This window comes from Hibiscus syriacus, unplaced genomic scaffold, assembly GCF_006381635.1.
Source record: "Hibiscus syriacus cultivar Baekdansim isolate YM2019G1 unplaced genomic scaffold, ASM638163v2 tig00109937_pilon, whole genome shotgun sequence".
Classification (NCBI taxonomy): Eukaryota; Viridiplantae; Streptophyta; class Magnoliopsida; order Malvales; family Malvaceae; genus Hibiscus; species Hibiscus syriacus.
Genome location: NW_024062534.1, coordinates 35,784 through 56,288, shown reverse-complemented (window position 1 = coordinate 56,288; position 20,505 = coordinate 35,784). Strand labels below are relative to the sequence as shown.

The 20,505-nt window shown below is 34.7% G+C and overlaps 1 long non-coding RNA gene across 1 annotated transcript; it reads right to left on the bottom strand.

Annotated features, from left to right (window-relative positions):
* Positions 1–89: 89 nt before the first annotated feature.
* LOC120210872 lies at positions 90–879 on the bottom strand. The gene is made up of 4 exons (XR_005524533.1): positions 716–879; positions 495–587; positions 277–381; positions 90–180 (listed from the first exon to the last, which is right to left on the bottom strand). It is a non-coding gene; the product is annotated as an uncharacterized LOC120210872 (long non-coding RNA).
* Positions 880–20,505: the final 19,626 nt, after the last annotated feature.

The window sequence follows — 20,505 nt, the reverse complement described above, 5'->3', positions numbered from 1 at the left end:
CGCTCCTTGCTGTATAATATTTCCACAGGAAATAATTTTCCAGGGACAATCAACAAGGGGCAATCTGAAAAGAACTTCGAGACTTTTTCACCATTCACAAGGGTTGCTGATGTTATCAGCACTTTAAAATTGGAGGTGCGTCTTTTAACTAAACGTTTCATCAACCCCAGCAGAATATCCCTGAGAAATTAAAGATTCTGTAACTACAGCATATATCCAACGAAAAAAATATAATCAAATATAGATAAAAGAAACAGCATATAAGGTGAACTTTACGTTGTGCAAACTCCTTTCATGAGCCTCGTCCAAAATAATAACAGAATACTGATTCAGTTCTGGATTTGACAGGCTCTCTCGAAGAAGCAATCCATCAGTAAGTATCTATGCATTTTGTTTACATGAAACCTTAGTTAAATAATCAATAAACTTGGCATTACAACAACGGCAGAAATAAACTGCAACTGAAAATTAGACTGATAAGCTAAATGCATTACTTGATTTGTGTTCTTTCGGAAGTTCTATCTTCAAACCGAATAGCGTAGCCTACTTCTTCCCCAAGCCTAACATCAAGCTCCTGCGCAACTCGTCTACGCGCGTAAATAGTTAGAATGAAAGGATTTATTCAATTCCTTCAACGACAAAAGCCTTATTGTCAGCAAAAAATTACATGTTCTGAATTCCTAAAGCATTATAGTTAGTTTGCTTTGGACAGTACCTCGAAATGGAGACGGCAGCCATACGGCGGGGCTGAGTGACAGCGATGACACCGGAATCTGTGTACCCTTTGCGGTAGAGCATCTGAGAGAGCTGAGTGCTCTTTCCCGAACCGGTCTCACCTATCACCACCACCACTTGATCTGCTCCACCGTTTCTAAAATCTTCTCCTCGAAACTCTCTAAATAATACCTGGTTTTGATCATCGGACCAATCAATTTTTATTTGGATAAACTATGTTGGTTTTGATCATCGAACCAATCAATTTTATATTTGGATAATGTTTGGTTTCGTCACCGGGAGTGGAACCAATATTTTGTTTTACAGTACCTTTTTTCAATTTGTATTAACGAGATTTTAGTGATTAAAAAATATTATTTTTAAAGATTTTCAGTTTGATCAGTTACATTTAAACTAAAATTAGTTGTGAAAGTTCTCAATAAATTATTTTATAATATATCTCTCTCTAATTTTAAAATAATTTAATATTATTTCATAATTTTTTTTATAAATGGTCAATTTCATCTTCATCATACAGTTGTAATATTCGGTATCTGAATGTTCTGAAGGCTTGGGCATGTAACTCGGGTAGTTCTGCGGTGCGCGCCTAAAAAACGGTTAATTACGGTGTGACCGGTTAAATAAGTGACTGGTTAAAATTTAGATCGTTATATTATATTATTTAACCGGAAATATTATCAAGTACAACATATTATGTAACGCTTATATAATGTAATAGATAGCGCTTTATAATAAAAATTTAACAGGAAAATATTACAAGTACAATAACATATTAGATAGCGCTATATAATGTAATAGGTAGCGCTTATATTGACCTATTTTATAAGTAAATCAGTATATTTATACCGTAACATTGCAAATTTACCTATTACATTATATATCGGTTTCGATATTTCATAAAGTGTCGAAACTTTTTATAAAAGTATCGACACTTTATGCTTGCACCTCGTTGGGCATTAATATTTCTTCTGGACAAAAATATCGACACAAACTAAAAAAGTATCGATACATGATTTAGACCTATTCTCTCATAAACCGGTAATTATACCGTTTCATTGACCATTACCTATTACATTATACTTATGGGTTTCGATGTTTTAGGGATCGATATTTTTATAAATGTATCGACACTTTTTAAGGGTACACCTTTTTTTTGCATTCATTCTAGACCGTAAGTATCGACACTTTATGCTTGCACCTCGTTGGTTTTAATATTTCATTCTGGACAAAATATCGACACAAACTAAAAAAGTGTCGATACATTATTTAGACCTATTCTCTCATAAAACCGGTATAATTATACCGGTTTCATTGAACATTATACTTAGGGGTTTCGATGTTTTAGGGATCATACTTTTTTAATAAATGTATCGACACTTTAAGGGTACACCTTTTTTGGCATTCATTCTGGATCGTAAGTATCGACCAACTTAACAAGTCGATACTATATACTGACCTATTTTAGCATAAAATCGATATATTTATATCGGTTACATTGTAAATTTACCTATACATTATAATTATTGGTTTCGATGTTTCGGGATCGATACTTTTAATAAGTGTCGATAATTTATGTTGAGATAATATATTATGCGTGCACCTCGTTTGGGTCGATACTTGTTACATTGTTAATTTACTTATTACATTATAATTATTGGTTTTGATGTTTTTGGGTCGTACTTGTATTGTACATACCTAAATAATGTACTGCAAATTTAATATTGTACCCACCCTTTAACTACCACTACCAATACCACATCCTATTGAAAGCAGCACGACTGAAACATGTTCAAAATGAACCTTTGCTTACATCTCCATCAACTCCTGACCACTGAACTTGCACAACAAAATTTTTGCCATGGATAATACTGATGTAGACAATGTTAAACCAACCGAGGAATGCCATGAAGTACATAATGTTGATAAATATGACAGATTGGTTGGTCAGCTCTTCTGTTCACGTGATCAAGCTTGGTACTTTTACAAGGGATTCGCACGAGAACATGGGTTTAGTGCACGTAAGGGAACAACACGGCTTGACGTGGAAGGGAATGTGAAGACACAAGAATTTTGTTGTTCCAAAGAAGGGTTTTCGAGTATCAAAAGTCAATACTGTTGATCGTCAACGTGCTCATACGCCAGTCACAAGAACAGGATGTAAGGCTAGAGTCGTAGTTACAGCAACAAATACAAACGATCAGTGGGTTATAAGTAAGTCTGATCAGAAACATAATCATGCATTGTGCACACCTGCTATGACACCATTTATGCGTTCTAATAGAGCTGTAAGTAAGGCTGATATCGATGAGGCAACAACATTGAAAGAGGTCGGTGTTGGCACGTCACAAGTAATGAACTATTTAACGCAGCAGGGGGCTATCATAATGTTGGATTTACACATAAAGACCTCTACAATGCACTTCAAAGAGGTAAAGCAAAGGAAATCGTCGATGGGGATGTGAATGCGCTTATTGCCTACTTTGATTATAAGAAACATGATGATCCCGGGTTTTTATGACATACTCGGTAGACGAATCGGGGGCATTGTATAATCTTATTTGGTCGGATTCTACATCGAGATCGGATTACACATGCTTTGGTGATGTAATTGCGTTCGACACAACGTACAAAGATAATTTGTATGGTCGACCAATTATGCCTATTATTGGTGTCAATCATCACCATAACACAATTGTGTTTGCCACTGCCATAATCGCTGACGAGACGTCTCAATCTTTCGAGTGGTGCTACAGAATTTTTAGAAGCCATGATGAATAAATCACCTATTTCAGTTGTTACCGATGGGGATAGGGCAATGCAGAGGGCTATCAAATCTGTTATCCCTTATGCTAAGCACAGATTATGTTCTTGGCATCTTTCTCGCAATGCACAAGCTAACATTGATGACCCAAAGTTTACAGCAGCATTCTCAAAATGTATGGCTTCCTGGTGGACAACCGAGGAATTTGATATTCAATGGCGTTCAGTTGTTTCAGAATTCAACGTCCAAAAGCATCCATGGGTGATTGAGAAGGGAAATACACGACACTTATGGGCACACGCATATCTAACCGGTCATTTCTTTGCCAATATTCGCTCAACACAAAGGTGCGAGTCTATGAATGCTTCACTAGCTTGCACTGAAACACAAGAAGATATATTTAGATGTTGTTCGTGCAATTGAAGATGGAATTAGTAGAATGCGTATGAACGAGTTGAAAGCGGATTACTTAAGTTCCCATACGAAGCCCTTCCAGATCACAAAACTGGTCGACCTTGAAAGCCATGCCGCTGCGATTTTTACCCGTGAATCTTTTCGTGTGTTCCAAGATGAACTTATACGGGAGACATTGTACCGGATTGAGGCAGAGATTAAGTCCTTATCAGATGAATGCCAACATTATATTTTTTCAAAGTACGCAGAAAAAAATAGGAAATTTGAAATTAGTTTTGATTCTCGTACGAAAACTCTAATTTGCTCCTGCAAAAATTCGAGACCGTTGGACTTCCGTGTCGCATCAACTTCACATTTTGAAGCACTTGGACTACACATATTTGCCCGGGACTTTGATTCAAAGTAGGTGGACTAATGATGTGAAGGCTTCTGCACCAGTTATTGATTTGAATGTGTCTCCAGAAGTGATGCAAATGGCAAGGTTTGCTGCTCTACGTTCAACGTCAAGTAGGTTATGCTACATTGCATCAAAGACAGATGAGTCTTTCAAAACCGCAAGAGATGAGATGAAAAAACTAATAGAAGAATTAGAAAACTCATTTGGTTTGAATGATTCAGTCAACCAGAGCATTGTAGTAAACAACGTTCGTGACCCTCAACGAAAACAACGCAAGCGAAAAGAAGTGCCGAAGAACAAGGTCGAGAAGAAAATTAGGCGATGTGGGTACTGCAACGGTGAGGGACATAACAAACTAACATGTCCTCAAGTCAAGCTCAGTTTGAGTACAAGCACACAGCCTACATCAACTGATTTTTCGAAGACGGAATGGAATGACAACGATCTCCATATATCGTAAGTATCAACATGACTCCTATTGTGATAAGAAACATGTACATAAATATTTTGAATGAAGGAAGAAAAACCGCGTTACTTAAAATTAGCGACACAATATTAAAAAGTGTCGATATAGGTTGTAGACCTATTCGCTCATAAAACCGGTATATTTATACCGGTTATATTACAAAATTATCTATTACATTATAATTCTGGGTTCCGATGTATAAATGTCGACACTTTTTGACAAGGTATCGACACATTTTTCTTCCATTCTGGACATAAAGTACCGACACAATATTAAAAAGTGTCGATATAGGTTGTAGACCTATTCGCTCATAAAATCGGTATATTTATACCGGTTAGATTGAAAAATTACCTATTACATTATACTTATGGGTTTCGATGTTTATGGGATCGACACTTTTTATATATGGATCGACACTTTATTGTTGCACCCTATTTGCCATTCATTCTGGACCAAAAATATCGACACAAACTACAAAAGTGTCGACACATTATTTAGACCTATTCTCTCATAAAACCGGTATACTTGTACCGGTTAGATTGAAAAATTACCTATTACATTATACATATGGGTTTCGATGTTTATGGGATCGACACTTTTTATATATGGATCGACACTTTATTGTTGCACCCTGTTTGCCATTCATTCTGGACAAAAAATATCGACACAAACTACAAAAGTGTCGATACATTATTTAGACCTATTCTCTCATAAAACTGATATACTTGTACCGGTTAGATTGAAAAATTACCTATTACATTATACTTATGGGTTTCGATGTTTATCGGATCGTCACTTTTTATATATGGATCGACACTTTATTGTTGCACCCTGTTTGCCATTCATTCTGGACCAAAAATATCGACACAATCTACAAAAGTGTCGATACATTATTTAGACCTATTCTCTCATAAAACCAGTATACTTGTACCGATTAGACTGAAAAATTACCTATTACATTATACTTTTGGGTTTCGATGTTTATCGGATCGACACTTTTATATATGGGTCGACACTTTATTGTTACACCATGTTTGCCATTCATTCTGGACCAAAAATATCGACACAAACTACAAAAGTGTCGATACATTATTTAGACCTATTCTCTTTTAAAACCGGTATACTTGTACCGATTAGATTGAAAAATTACCTATTACATTATACTTTTGGGTTCGATGTTATCGGATCAACACTTTTATATATGGATCGACACTTTATTGTTGCACCCTGTTTGCCATTCATTCTGGACCAAAATATCGACACAAACTACAAAAGTGTCGTACTTATTTAGACCTATTCTCTCATAAAACCGGTATACTTGTACCGATTAGATTGAAAAATACCTATTACATTATACTTTTGGGTTTCAATGTTTATGGGATCGACACTTTATGGTTGCACCCTGTTTGCCATATTGTAAATTTGCCTTTTACTTTAAAGTGAATTTTGTAGTTATTGTACATACCCTCAATATATATGGAATGGCCATTCATTCTCGCACATGATGACAATTATGATGACATTTGGTATAATACAGACAATAATCTCCATATATCGTAAGTATCAACATGACCCTTAATGTGTATAAGAAACATGTACAACAACATACTGCTAACTTTTCTCATCTCATTCATAATTATATTCACATACAAAATTATAAATCATATACAAAATTATAAATCTTATACAAAATTATAAATCTTATACAAAATTAACCCTACATTTACATCATTGCATCCTTTTGTTATTCTTATGTATCATGGCAGCTTTTGTTATCTCCTGTCTTCGTTGATTTTGATTGTGGCTTACGAGATCGTTTAATATTCGCGATCGATCCCACTCTCCAACAACCTATATTCAAATTGTCAGAACGTTAAGTATTGTAAACTACAGCATTCAATCTACGACTTTTAACAATTTACCACAAACGAATTTTTCTTTCCACTTACAAAATCACCAGTTGCCTCTGTAGAACCTCGATCGATCCATCCACCATCATCACATACATGCCGTAATCATGTTTGTTACAAAATTTGAAAACCACACATGTCATTATGATGAATATACATAAATTAAGCTTTCTATTTGTGATAACATCTCATACCCATTCAATTGCTTATTCTTCTTATGCTCCACAAATTTGAAATTTTCAAGGGATACTTTCCTAGAGATCCACAGGATTCAACCCAAATGCGTTTCTTATTATAAAAATCTAATATTTTAATCTGCTTAAATAGAAGAAGTTATGATCCAAAAAATTATGCATTATATTTACATAATGTCCTTTCTACATATATACATACCAATCTCTTAGCATCCTTCACTCTGTTTAGCTGCTTCAGTTGTAAACATACTATCATATATTGTTGCAACACGATCTACCATATCCAACACCAACAGATACCAATGTGAATTATGGTAGTTTATTGTGATCATGATCTGCAACAAATTTCACACCCAATTTGACAAAATTCAACATTCTATATCCGAAAACATCATTTGCAATTGGTATGGTGTCTTACCTTCTCACAGTCGGTGAATTTCACATAGTTATTCAATATGGGACCCCAGAAGGTAGCAATACTCTCAACACTTTCTTTGCTGTTGACATCCAACGCCTGCTGCTGCAATTACGCAACAAACATTATTAATTTACCGTCTATAACACTACTTATCTCCATTTATTAATTTAACTCACCGCTAAGTGGTATGGAAGGTAGCCAATCCTCTGGAGTGACTTCTGAGAATCGTAGCATACTATCCAGGCGAGCAAATCAATAACCTAACAAAATTAATTACACAATCAGAACATATTCAATAAGTTTTAACATTTTCTACTTTCTACTTACCACACCGCCAACCCATTCCGTAGGCTTCAACGTTGCAACGTCGTATACACTAGCGAATTGATTTCCCATTGAGATTACAGAATATCTGTATGAATTATTAGGATTAATATATTGTCATGAAATATTTAAATATAACTCACAAAGCAATATATTTCACTTACTCCGATTCTAACTCACTATTCCATAAATAATCACAAATTGCAGCTTCGATGTCATCAATTCCGCTTGGAATATCCGTTTTTTCAACCTACAATTTTGCATACAAATTTTTGTCACAACAACATAATAAAAATCAAATTAAGTTTTCTTTTATTCAACTTACCTTCTTCTTCTTCTTCTGGGGTACATGACATTCCGAATCCAAATCTGCTGCTATAACACTCTCCGATGTATAAATGACATCGACTTCCTTCCTCCTCATTTCTTCCATCTCTTATTCTTCCTCCTCCCTCTTTTCTTCTTCATATTTTTTCAGTTCATCGTATTTTTTTTTCTACAAAGCTCTTCATATCTTTTTTTTCACCCTTCAATTGATCTCCTTCATCCAAGTATTTATCAACCACCCCCTTCACCCCCGTAAGTTTACTCCTCAATTCCACAACCTCCTTCACCACTCCCTCAAATTTTTCACCCTTCACCATTAATATCACCCCTTAACACCCCAACTTCTTTCACCACTTCACCCCTCAACACCTCTACTTCTTTCACCACCTCTATTTTTCCTTCCACTACCCCTTATGCCTATCAAGTGTATCTTCGACTCTCAAGTTTCTCTTCGACTCTATCAAGTTTCTCTTCGACTCTTGATTATCTTTGCATGATATCAAATTGGATTATTTTGATATCAGCCAATTCAGACATCAAAATGTCGAAGTTACTATGTTTTCCCTCACCGTCGTCCCACTCACCGTCATCCCCCAATACAACCATCTCTTCTTTCTTCTCCTCTGCCTCCTCTACATCCTTGCCAATAACCTTCAAAATTAAATTACAATATTAAGACATTGATTATATTCTTAATATTACTTAATTACATTTATTACCCTTTCTTGCTTCTTCGCTCTATCCAACTTCAACTTCACCATCACTCTAACCACCTCTTCCTTCCCCCATGCACGGATGCGTGCCACTCTAGTTCTTTCATAAGCCGGCACTGCCTCACAGCCCGACCAAAAATCGAACAGTGCAACCTGCATTTATAATAAAATTTATATTTTTATATAAAAACACAAAAAGTTCTTCAACTCATTACCTCTAAGATTACTATGCACCCTTTGAGGTATCTCTGGCTGCTCTTTTTAAAGGTGATTATTGATTCAATCAATCTCGAATGGATATATTCAGCCCAATTGAATTCACCCTTCAAGCCTTCATCACAAATAAGCTTCATATGTTCCTTGTTCGTTGACGTATGACCCGTTGGACAAAGAAAGATACCGACAAGGTATAATAGAACTCTGGCCTTCAGTTCATCCCCAACGTAAGATCCACTTTTTATTTCCTCTTCAATTTCAGCATATGTCATCTTCTGCTTCAAACCATATTTGGAGGCAAGTGCTTTCCAGTCCTTACTCTTACATACTTCTACAACACTTTTGCCTTCATTTTCTACCCCCAATACGGCTGCAGCACATGGGATCCCGAGAGGAAATGAAAATCACCATACTTAGCAATACATTGTCTGACATCAAATTGCGCCATCAAGGATCGACACAATTCCCTCCGAATAGGTCGATCCTTTACTCCTACCAACGATCCAAAACCTATTTCTCCAAGAACATTCAATTGACTCTTCTCCTTAAGGTGTTTAATTAATGAATTCACCATTTTAATGCTGCATCTTGTCGACACTTTCTACATTTTTTAACAATATATAATGTTATAGTTCTTATATATTTTGTATCAACGTATTTACAAGAATGAATACTTTATTTTCATGTGCTTTCCTCCGTTCTTTGTATTCTTTACTATCATTCCTTGACTGTGTGATGTAAGGTTCCTTTTCAGCATCACTCATTGAATTCCATTTGGACCTCACATCTTTTGTCACCTAATATTAAACATAAATGTTTCTTAATCAATATATTAACACTAAATACTACTCAATGTCAATTTTATTTTACATACCGAACCGCTCTGTATGCCATCATCCTTCATCCTTTTGCATTCGGCCATACTGTCAACATTTAAAATTTGTAATCAATTTAAAGTTTATCGATACTTTAATCCAATTACCATTTCAACAATAATAACAAAAAGACATTGATACTTACTAGAAGTACATATATCTACCCTTTGGTTGCTTTCGAGTCTCGGCCTCAATTTCAAAGTCATCTGCGCCACCAACAATTTTCCAACCCATTGACTCCATTTTTCCTTCATATATCAGTTTACGCAAATCAAATTATTTTGTTACATACACTTTATTCAATATAAAAATATAGATAACTACTCTTGTGGTAAAACGGTTTTCTTCAAAAGAATTTGAATGGCCACTACAAAATGTGTCGGCACATTTATACAACCTATAATATCATTTTCTACCTATAATATTTAATAAAATTATCGACATTTATATTTTACCTTAAATATCACTTTCTACCTACAATCAGTCCCAAATGCTTCTTTACTCCAAAACCCCAAACAACACATAAAAACCCTATTCATGATTACTGTAATAATAAAAAACTAGGGTTTCGACAACATACTTTTCGATTCGACTGCATCAACAAACAAACAAACATCGCTTTAGAAACGCCTTCTGAAATGCAGCAACAATTATGCTTCGATTTTAAAAACTCGTCCGTTCTATCGATTTTCAGAGGATATTTAGATATGGCCTTTATATTTTCATCGGATATGTTATTTATATTTAATCGATACAAATACAAAAGTGTCGATACTTTTATGTCAGGTGTCGATACTTTCGAAAGGATAATTACCTATTTCTTTGAAAGTGTCGATAATTTATTACATGTACTTACGAAAGTATCGACACTTTTAATATATCCGGTATCGTTTTACCGGTTTTATCATTTTGATATCGGTTTTATCATATTTTTACCTGTTATATCGTTGTGGATCGATATATTTTTTTAAAGTATCGATAGGGTGTATCATCTTTGTCTTCTTTTAAAGGCATTTGTAGTAATTTCCATGACTTTTACTTTTTATACTTTTCTGTTATTGGTATTTATGAATGATTAGAACTGGGCTTGATATCGTTATCTTCTGTGTATCATTCTCGTCATGTTTCCTCTGTATAAATTTAGCCGGGTCTTATGTTTCTGTCTATATACAGAGATTCTTTCGCAGGGATTATTTTGCAGGGATTACTCCCCATTACAGAAGCACATATGGTATTAATGACTGCATATGAATACTGTTTAGCTATGTATTTATGTAATTATTTATACATGCAGTGCATTTTATCTATATTTTTAATTTTTTGATTGCCGGAGGTCTTTCACGGAAGCTATTCTCAACCTGGCGTTGGGGGCAGCCTACTACCCTACCTCCCCCTTACCCCATACATATGGGAATTGGGTTTTGTTGTTGTTGTTGTTGTTGATACATTATAGGCGCTAAAACTACTTCTCTTTTAAATTCACAAAGTGTCGATCCTTATATAAAGTATCGACACTTTCAATATATCCGGTAACGTTTTACCGGTTTTATCATTTTGATATCGGTTTTATCATATTTTTACCTGGTATATCGTTTTGGATCGATACATTTTTTAAAAGTATCAACACTTTATAGGATTTAAAATTGCTTCTCTTTTAAATTCACGAAGTGTCGATCCTTATATTAAAGTACCGACACTTTAAATGTATCCGGTAGCGCTTTTCCGGTTTTATCATTTCAATACCGGTTTTGTCATAGTTTTACCTGTTATATCGTTTTGGATCGACATATTTTTAATTTGGATCGACACGAACCGACAAGTTAAGTTTGCCTGTTGAACAATTTTTTAATATTTCTTCATGACTTAGACCTACTACATTATTATTAGTCAATATTTCCGGTAGCGCTAAACCGAATTTGTTAAATATCTTTTAATGTATCTAGTAACGCCGTATATTAGCCGTATATTAACCCGCCTTTCCTGAGACAATCCCAAGTAACTCCTTCCAGAAGTCTCAACACTTATCCCCGAATTTAAAATTATAAAAACATATCATTTCAGTTTTGATCAATAAGAGAATTATTTACAGATCTAAAGCATAAAGTCTTAGCAAACAAACGAGATATCTCAAGAAAATAATATTTAGAAGTTCGATTCAATCATTAAGATTTAATGTAAAATTAAGTGTCTAAATTATACTATTTTTTTAAAAAAATGTTTTATTAAATAAAATAAATTTTAGAAAAAATATAATTGTGACACATATCACTATTTCTTTTATGATATTTTTTAATGGTCATTAAATTGTAGACACCTTAAAGAATGTTAGAAACATTAAATAATTTTTCTTGACAAATTTGTTTAACCACCTAAAGTTAATTTTAGGTATAATTTGAAGGAAAAAAAACCCAATTCAACAAATTATATAAAAGAAAAACCAAGATCAATTTCTTCACTGATGAGTTCAATCAAGATCCCACGACCGATCCCATTCACAAACATTTCCCATTGATTCTCAATCTTCACCGTTAGAATCATTTGTAGGGGTGTTTATCGAACGAGTCAATCACTAGTTGGGCAGTACTCGACTCATGTTCGTTAAAAAAATTATTGTTCGACTTGACTCGTTGTTGTAACGTCCTGAAAAATCAGAAATAATTTTAGGGGTTCGTTTCGTCTAAAATTAGGTTTTAAAATAAAAACATAGTTTGAGAGAGTAGCCACCAATCTTTTGTTTAGGTTATGATTGGATCGCCCAAAATGTTGTCATTTTAATAAAGTTTAATTTTAAAAATTATTAAAATAACATTCTTGAGTCTGAACGGTATTTTCTTTGTAACAAAATGTTCCTCACATTGTGATGCAAGTGGTTTTTTTCATATCCTCAGGGTGCATTTTAATTTGGTTGTATCCTGAGAACCCATCCATAAATGATTAGAGAGAATTTTCGACCGTGTTATCTACCAGGGTATCTATGTGCGGAAGCGGGAAATTATCTTTAGGGCTAGCCTTATTGAGATCTTGATAATCGACACACATTCATACTTTTCTATCTTTCTTTGATACTGATATTATGTTAGCTACCCATTCTGGATATTTAGCCACTTGAAGGAAACCAACGTCAAACTGCTTTTCTACTTAATCTTGAGCAACATTTCAAGCCTCATTCATCGTAATTTTTGTTACACCGGTTTACACTCAGACTTGATCGATAACTTGTGGACTACCATATTTGTGTCGAGTCCTGGCATATCCTGGTATGACCATACAAATACATCTTTATACTCTTGGAGTAATCTGATCATATCATGGCATAATTCCGCGGATAATGTTGTTCCTATCTTTATTTCCTTATTATCTTCTTTCGACCCTAAATTAAAATTTTCAATCTTTTCTTCATAAGGTAGGATTTGTTTTTCCTCCCTTTCCACCATATTCAATAGTTCAGAGGGTAAATCACATCCTTCCTCGTTATCATACTCATCGACTTCCCCAAGGTAAATAGTTTCTCAAAATTTACCCACATGTCAGAATCATCGTCATTCACATTACTGTTATCTAGAGACCTGAAAGAATAAGTAATTGGAATGATATATATACATATGTACATGCGAAATGAAACTAATCTCACACAAAGAATAGAATAGAATAGTTTAATATAATATATACACAAAGAATGAAGATGAGAGATGTTTCCATGTGAGAAACCATGGAATGCATCCTTTATTGAAATTGATATAAATATCTTATTCACCCTTATAAAGAATCACCTATTGACATGGGTACGAGCAATAGGGAAGGTCTAAACATTACTCTGAAATTGTTTTGAAGAATATAGGTAATTCCTTGGCAGTCCAATTGTTAAGCACGGATCCTAGTGGAAGCGGACGAATCCTTGACTTGTCAACTTCTCCATTGTCTTCCTCTCCTATCACATTAATGCTCAAGTTATTCAAGATACCTTCCAGAGTAGGCACGATCATTTTTTACTTTTCCTTAAATTCATACCCTCTTGATACAAACACCTGGTCAAGTGGAGGGAAAACCATTGGTTCCCATTAAACCTTCTGTCCTGCCAATATAGCTCTTGGTTTTTCAAAATATCTTTCCATCTCTGATGGTGGTTTGGGTGATATCCAAGTCCAAAATTATCCATCTTGACAGTTATGCGAATTGGGTCAACTCCCCATAAAGGTGCTTGCCGAAGCCTCTTGCTACTACATCCCCTCGGCCCAAGGTCAATTTGATTATCATCTTAGTGCACTTTGAAAAATGGAGTTTGAGAATCCTTCTTCATTCGGCTACAAAGATGGCATTGACAAACTCTAGAGACCGAAATGAGTATTACAAAGCCTCTTTGATTACTTCAATATACGACGTATCAGTCGACATCATTGTTATTATCTCTTCTTCTGCATCGACAATTACTAAGGTTTCGTCCAGGAAAAACTTGATTTTCTAATGGAGCGTAGATGACACTGCTCTGACTTGATGTATCAAGGGTCTTCCCAAAAGGCAATTGTACGAGGCCATGATATCTATGATAAGAAATTATACATCATAAGTAGCGGTCCCGATAGTTAGTGGGACATCAATCTTGCCTAAAGTTTCTCTTTTAGTGTCATCGAAAGTGCACACCAAGCTTTAGCAAGCTTTCATATGTGAATTGTCAATGGTAAACCTCTTAAGGGTGATTAAAGGCAACACATTTAATGTCGAGTCATTATCCACTAGGAAACTTGGTAGGGCATATCATTTGCAATGAGTGGTAATTTGCAATGCTTTGGCTTTGCCCTTGTTCCCGGACGGAGTTTCATCATCAAAAAATGAGATTACGTTAACAGCTTGAATATTGTTAACCAGATGACCTAGTTTATTAACATGTATATCTTTTGGCACGAATGTCAAGTTCAGGACCTTCACCAGTGCCTCGTGATGCACTTTTAATCTTAGTAACAATCATAACATAGAAATACGAGCGGGTATCTTGTGCAGTTGGTCCACAATGTTATACTCGCTATGCTTTAGAAACATTAAAAACTTTATTGCTTCACTTTGGGATCTATATATTATCCTTGTAAGAGAAATACTTTGGGATCGTGATTATCACCTTTGGCATCATATTTTCCACGACCTTCGACTTGGGTGTGATTATTAAAGGGAGTTCTGTACAATACCCTTTAATAGACGAACCTTCTATCATGTATACCTCTATTTCATTGACTTCATTAAAAAACTCTATTTTCTTCTTGTCCATCATTCTCTGGATTAAGCTTATAAAGTTAGGACATTCCTGGATAACATGGCCATTGGCATTGTGATAACAACAATATTTTTCATTTTTATGTTCCCTGATCCTTATATACCAGCAAATATGCCATCATTCACCATTTATTCCCAAACTCAAACTAAGGGTGACTTCATTTCCGAGATCAAAACCTTGATCCTTCTTCCATTTTCTTCAAAAATGGCATTAACCCCTACTTTTACATGGTTAGGTAAAGGGTTTTGTGCCACATTGGGTCCTTCAGAATTATTGAAATGGATCCAATTCTTATTTCACAACCTTTGTACAATCATCTTGAAAGAATTGAAGTTTTCAATAGTATGTCTAGGAGCTACAACATGGTACTTAAATTTGACATTTTAATCATACCATTTCAAGTATGGTGGCTTCATCGGGTCTACGGGATATAGTGACACCACATGTGAATCATAGAGATTTTGGAATAGTTCCTTATATATCATGAGAATAGGGTCAAATTGTTCATTTTCTCTCTTTTTATTTGATTCTCTCAGTTCTTGTCTAGTCGGGTTCGACGTCACAATCGTAGTCAAGAAAGTGACACATTTTCTAAAACTCTAAGTACTTATATTATTGACCCGCCATCCTTTTTCTTTATGAGTGGTTTTCTATGGGAATCCCCTCTTTCTATATTTCCATGTTTGATGGCCAGCTCTACCAACTCTCCTGCCTTGACCACATCAACAAAGCTAGCTGAGATGATGGCTACTGGATTTCTGAAGTAAGATGTCTTAATAGTATGGACAAAGAGTTTTATTGTTTCCTTGTCTTTTAAAGGTGGATGGACCTATACGACAATATTTTTCCAGCGTTGGGTGTACTGCCTGAAACTCTCATTAGATTTTTCTCCATTACTTGTAGCATGACACGACCAGGTCTCATGTCATTCACGTGCTTATACTGTTTTAGGAAAACTTTAGCCAAATCTTTATAGGACTTAATATAGGCTCTATTCAACTAGTTGTACCAACGGATGACTGTCCTGATCAAGTTTTTTTTTGAAGTAGTGTATCAACAATCGGTAATTTGCCACATGCCAGTCATTTTTTGACAAAACATTGTTATGTAGACTGAGGGGCAACTATTCCCGTCAAACTTCTAGAAGTCTGGGACCATAAATTTGGGAGGCAATACCAAATTTGGCACCAAGCTTAATTCTAGAGTATAAATCCCATAAAGGTTGTCCTCTCCCTTCACTACATTCATCTGATCTTCCAATTGCTTTATTTTGCTTTTCATCTTCCTAGATTTATCTTTCTCGTCTAGGTTTGGAACAAGGTAATTTTTGAGGTTACTAGTAGGGTTAGTTACCTCAGCTTTTCCTTTGGAGGTAGAAGAATTCTCCTAATATCCAGGTGTGATTACTAACTTTGGCACTAGTAACATTAGTTCCTCAATGGCCCCCGATCTCGAGATGTTAGTAAATTTTACCCCTATCAAATTTATCAAAAATTATCAACCAAGACACTTTGGTTCTGGGTAATGGAGTCTAGAGTGGTTTTAAGATTTTGACTTAGCTTGTTTCTAAATCCTGTTGTAGTATGGCAAAGTAGTCTTGAATTTATTTCATTTTATCTTCTATCTTTCTTGTTTGGAAACAAGTTTTTTGATGATGGGTAATGGTATGGGCTAGTATCTTCTGTTACATAATCTTTTATTTATTATTAACTTGTATTTTTTAATGTGCATACATACTATGGTACAGAAACAAATAAATAAAATGCAATGCATTGGGAATGCAAAGTGTAAGAAAAGAAACTAATCCAAATAACATTCTATCATAGAAAAGTTTTCATTCAAAAGAAAATATACATACATCACAAGTAGTTCGATTACAAATAAGGTCTAGCCATCCTATTCAAATCTAAAATCTTGCTGGTCAACCGATTGACTTTTTTTTCAAAATCTGAGACAATATTCGCATAAGTCTGGATAACTTCAGCTTCTTCCGCTAGTACTTTCATGTATCGTGCTACATCACTCATTTGTGCTGTGGTTTTTTCTATGATGCGTGCTCGATCTGCGACCATCCCTACATAATGCTGAGTGGTGTTTTTCTAGCCATAGTTCATGTCTTTGATCTCTTGCTCCAGGTTGAAGACCTTCAATCTACTTTGCTGCAAAGCTTCTTCCAATTCTCTAATTCGTGCCTGAAGGATTCTATTTTCTTCACGGACAATTCTGAAATCTGTTAACCAGCGTTGACCTTGGATAAGTGAGTCTTCAAGTTTAGAAACTCTAGCACTAAGTTTGTTGTTCTAGGATTGAACTTGAGTTAATTCTCCCTCATACATTGTGTGCATCTCTTACATGCTATGAGTGAGTTCTTCCACATGTCGGTCCTTTGTGATACATCTTCGGGTCAGGTAATCAATCTCGCGGGCCTTTCCTTTGAGCATACGACTCTAGCCCTCACATTCTTCTCATAGCTCCTTACTCTTACGTTTTGCTTCACTTTCAAGTTCTTCAATCATTTATCTTATATGATTGAAGTCTTGCAACATGTTATCCCTTTCAGCTTCCAATTCTTCAACTTTATGCTTAGCCACCCTCAGATCACGATTTAAGTTTCTCTTTTTATCTCTTAAATTATCACATTTACATCTTTCAACCTTAAGATCCCTGATCTTGTATCTCTTATCAACTTTCAATTCTCGAGTCAGACGTTGAGCCTCTATTCCTAGATTCACAACCCAACTTCTTTCCACTTCCAACTCGCTAGTTTTTGGCTAAGGTACTTTGCTCGTCCCACCAATCCCCTTGCTCAAGTGTTGATAATCAACCTTCAATTCGGCATACTTGAGCTCAACTCTTTCTTTCTCCTCGTGCATCTCTTTTAGCTCATTCCTATTAAAGGCCACATCAACTGTTATTAGATAATTCTCATGTTCAAGATTTTCCTTCATTGTAGCTCATTCCCCTCTTTCTGCTTCAAATTTTAGCCTCTAAGTTTCTAAAGGTAAAGGGATCAAATTTAACTGTTCTTCTGAAAAGAGTTCTGGTTTATCTGTAGGTACTAGTATTGTTTTATTTTTCCTTCTACGTCTCCAAGTTTCGTGGTCTATAGTATACATATCATCCCCATAAACCAGCTTAGATCTGGAAGTTATTTTCCACGAGTCAACCTTCTTACATACTTTATGTTTGTAATTGTCCTACTGAAATAGGAATTCTGTAACACCCCTAACACGTACCCAACCCGAATACGAGTTTGAGGTGTCACATTGACTTTTCAAACTTTGACTCTTGAATAATTCAAAGAAAATTTAAAACTTTCATTAAAATAAAAGCGTTTTATTTACATAAATTGACCAAAATAACCAAAATCGATCAGAGTATATTCAACTCAATCAATTAGTACATGCCAACTATATTCAAATTAACCAAACACATTTAAATCATCTATTTTCTGACCTGAAATTTTGTAAGGGAGATGTTGACTTGTCTTGCTTTCCATCGCTTCTCTTCTCGCTTCTATAACCTACGTGTGAAACAATCACACACTAAGTCTATGACTTAGTGATGCATTAAACTTATAAAGGAAACTCTAAATGCTTAAACATTTATGAACATATCACTTCATGACGCCACACAATCATTATATATAATATAATGTACACATATACACATCACACATTATTTCCATCATTAATCTTATTCTATTATCCATATTATTATCATTTATATCCTTTAATCATACCTTTTTATCAACATATGACTCATTCAAACCATACACACATCATCATATCAATAATTTAATACAGTTCATACACAAAGCATATACTTCACAAACACTATCTTCATTGTTATCTCTTTGTTTAGCCCATGTACACTTTTGAGAACTATAGATATATGAGTCTATTGAGGTTGTGCACTATGCTGTCACCATAGCTCGTATGGGGTCCCACTAGAGGCTATGAAATTTGTCCCGAATGACCACTATGAAATGTCCCAAAGGACGACTATGAAATATCCCGAATGACCACTATGAAATGTCCCGAATGACTACTATGAAATGTCCCGAAGGACCACTATGTCCTGAAGGACCACTGTAAATCCCTCGACTCTTGGCATTAGCAATATATCATGTCACATATTCATATAATCACGTCTAGCTCTTTTTACACATAACATGTGCATTAGCAATATATCATGTCACATATTCATATAATCACATAGTTCGCTTTCATCTGTCTCTTATCTCTTGTGACCATATAATCACATCACTTTGTATCATATTCCACATATTCATTTCACATAGTTCATGTCACTTGCATGGTTTCTCATAAACATATATATCATATCTTATTCATATATATTTCTCATATAACCTATATCATATGATTCATATCTTATTCTTATATAATCCTGCATATTATCTATGTTCATTCACTTAATCTCTTATATTCATATATCACATATGCATATTATTCATTATATAAACATATATCCATACAAGTCATATCATACCTAAAACAAACATATAATTCATAACAAACACATGTTCATGTTCATGAATTTATGCATAACACTATAAGAAATAGACTTGTCGCAAGTCTTATTTCCATTTTATATCATATACGATCTAATATGCACTCACCTTGGCCAAACTTGTTATCAATTACTCCTACGGCTTTCTTTCTCTTCTGGATCAATTCTAATCTTTCAATCATTCCAGAACTTGCTCTCGATCGATATCTACACAATCATATATTTATACTATCAGTATCCAATCGATATACTATAATCTATCGCTTCTTAGACTGAAAGAAAGATTTATTACATTTCCCATTGAAGTGCATCGATACATTCTACAGTGTATCGATGCATCCCTTAACATCTGCATCGATGCACTACCCCATGCATCGATACACAATTTACATTCGATGTTTCCATTTTAAGGGGTGTATCGATGCACTCCCTATGCATCGATGCACTCACTGCATTCGATGTTCATTTATTTGAGAGTGCATCAGTACACAATGAATGTGCATCGATGCACACAACCCATAAATTCCAGTTAGAGAACGAAATTCACTTTCTTTTTAGCTCAACTCTTCATATTTCATCCCCTTTTATATTCTTAACTCACATACACATATTCAAACTCATTTCTATTCATTCATCGCCTCTTTTAACATCAAAATCCTATTCGTCGTATGTAATTCAAGAATTACACTAAATTTTCAATATGTTCCAAATTCAATTCTATTGTTTCTAACTTCTTAATTAGACCCTTGACAAGTCAAATTTGGTCTGGAAATCCCATAAATGTCTTTCTACCAAGATTTCATTTATTCACTTCATTCCTTTAATCCTTTATATACCTTTCCTCTTATTGTTTTATGACAAATTAAACTTCCCTTAAGCTTAAGAGTCACTTGATAATCAAAACCAAACTTAAAATTCAACAAGAAATCAATTAACCAGAAACTCACCTTTGCTCTTGG